Genomic DNA, 2,867 nt, shown 5'->3' with positions numbered 1-2,867 from the left:
CCTGTTTTCTCATAAATGCATTTTTAAACTTAAAAAAAAAAAAAAGCGCTTCGTATTAAGCTCCTGTGATGGCCCTATGTCTTTTGAGAAAATCTCTCAAGGTTTACCTTTGAGAATCTCCTCCCCAGAAGTCTTCCTGAGCTTTCCTCAGCCGTGAATCTAACAGATCGCTTTGGAAGACACTTTATTTTATTACAAGATCATTTTATTAGGGGCTCTTCTAACAATCCATACATCAGTGTATCAAGCATATTTGTACATATGTTGCCATCATTATTTTCTGGACATTTACTGTCTATTGAGCCCTTGTTTTCAGCTCTTCTGTTTTTCTTCCCTTGCCCCCCCTGGTGACCCCTTGATAAATTATAAATTATTGTTATCTTCCTATATTACACTGACTGCTGTCTCCCTTCCCCCATGGTTTCTGTTGTTCGTTCCCCTGGGTGGGTGGGTGTTATGTGTAGATTATTGCGACCATTCCCCCTTCCTTCTCTCGTCTCCCTACTTTGCCCCTACCCTTCTGGTATTGCTATTCCCATTCCTGTTCCTGGATTCTGTGCGTCGTGAGTTCTTATCTCTTATCTGTACCTGTGCACATGCTCTGGTCTAGCCTGTCGTGAAGGGCAGGACTGGGGTCAGGATAGTGGTGGGTGAGGAAGCCTCAAGGAACCAACCAGAGGAATATTGTGTTTCATCGTGGAAGACACTTGATTGGCCTTTTTTTTTTTTTTTTGAAGGCACCCCAGTGGAGTCCTTAGGAGCTCTGGTGGTGCTGTGGGTCAGACACGGCTGCTAGGTCTGGTTCGTTTTGGAAACCTTAGGTAGGGTTACTATGAGTCACAAGCCACTTTGGTTTGATGAGTCCTAAGGAACCCTTGTGGTGCTGTGAGTTAGGTATTGAGCTGCTAATTCCAAGGTCTGTTTCAAACCCAGTAGGCATTCTCTGTGGGAGAGAGCCGAGGCTGTCTGCTCCTGTAAAGATGTACAGTCTTGGAAACTATAGATAAAGTCATTATGGATCAGAATCTCCTCGATGGCAGTGGGGTTTTTGTTTTTGTTTTGTTTTTATTGAGACAAAGGCAAGTGAATGTGTTACAGAGAGAACTGTCTGCAGCCATCTGCTGAGCACAGAGACGTGTTCAAGCATGGGCTTTTGGAATAAACCTGTGCATGTATGAAGTGGAACCCTAGTAGTGCATGCGTGCATGTATACACACTAAAACTTTTGAAAGCTGGAACCTGTCAAAGAAGGAGAACTCAAATATTTTTTTATTAATGGAGAGCAATAGAAAAGTATTAAGACTACAAAACTGAACTCACTCCATTGAGTTGATTCTAACTCATAATAACTATGTAGGACCGGGTAGAACTGCCCTGAGGGTTTCTGAGATAACACACCCTGTCAAAAGTGGGAAATACAAATACATGTAAGACCCAGAAAAAGAAGGCAGTCCTATCGAGTTTTGGCTTTCACCCATATTTATACACACACAAATACATACAGTAGATCGTGCATATCTAAACATTATCTTTAGTTTAGGACAGTATATAATTTTATTAATTTTGCAAAGTATTTTGACAGCACTTTTGGAATTGTCTATATACCCAAGCCACATTATTTGGAATTACTCTAATGAAAGAATACATTGTCAAGGATTTTGTCTTGCTTGGATCCAGAATCAGTGCTCATAAAAGCAGTGGTCAAAACATCAAAAGACCAGTTGCATTAGATAACTCTGTCACACTCGTGAGTGTACTGAAAAGTAACTATATTGCTTTGAGGACTAAGGTGCATCTGACCCAAGCCATGGTGTTTTCAGTTGCCTCATGTGCATATGAAAGTTGGATATTGAATAAAGAAGATGCATGAAGAACTGATGTATTTGAAAGGTGGTGCTGGCGAAGAATACTCGTGTAGAAAATACCATGGACTGCCCAACAGACAAACCATTCTGTCTGGGAAGAAGTATAGCTAGAGTGTTACTCAGAGCCAAGGTCGGCAAGACTTTGTCTTACTTACTTTGGACATGTTGTCAGGAGTGAGCAGTCCTTGGAGGAGCACATGGTGCTTGGTAAGGTGGAGGGACAGTGAAGGAGAGGAAGGCCCTTAATGGATGGACACAGTGGCTGCAACAATGGGCTCAAGCTTAGGGACAATTGTGAGGATGGTGCAGGACCGTGCGGCATTTGTTGTGCCTCGGGTCACTGTGGGTCACTGTGAACCAGCGTGGTGGCACCTAACAACAGCAAACACTTGTCTTTCCAAGGGGGATTTGATGGTTTTGAGCAACTGCGTGTTAATGGAACCAAGTCTCTTGCTGTTCCAACTCTGCTTGCAGCTTATTTCTTCATGATTTTAATGCAAATTACGTGATCTAGTGATGTCTGTGGAATACAATCAAGATATCCTTGAAAAGAGCAGTAATAATGGAGTTCTCACATTTTGGATGTGGAAAGGGTGAATTGTAGCACCATATTATTGCTGAAAGCCTCATACTGAGACTACTGTCAGATGAAGTACTTTTGTAGCAGGGTAATTAAAGTCTCCTTTTAAAAAGATTATATTTAGGAATACACTGTCTTAATTTACTTTCCTGAATCCATAGATCACCGTTGCCTTTCCACTAAGAAATTTAAATATAATCTTCCCCCCCTGATTTAAATTCCTCAGGGAAGTGGTGCTAGTTCCTGCTGCTGTCCGTTTTATAGCAGAGCCTGTTCTTCACCCAGGTCAACAAGCTGTGTTTTCTTTTGGAGCCGTACTGCTGCACCTCTCCCATTTTCAGTTTAAGCTGGATTTCTTCATAGCTCATACTTTTTACTTCTTGACAAACTTGACGTTCCCGGTGGCTCCTCGGCTTCTTGGA

Source organism: Echinops telfairi, unplaced genomic scaffold (genome assembly GCF_000313985.2).
Source record: "Echinops telfairi isolate 266 unplaced genomic scaffold, ASM31398v2 ScPeMD7_7468;HRSCAF=8506_0, whole genome shotgun sequence".
Lineage (NCBI taxonomy): Eukaryota > Metazoa > Chordata > Mammalia > Afrosoricida > Tenrecidae > Echinops > Echinops telfairi.
The sequence above is the reverse complement of the archived record's forward strand: the minus strand, read 5'-3'. Positions refer to the sequence as shown.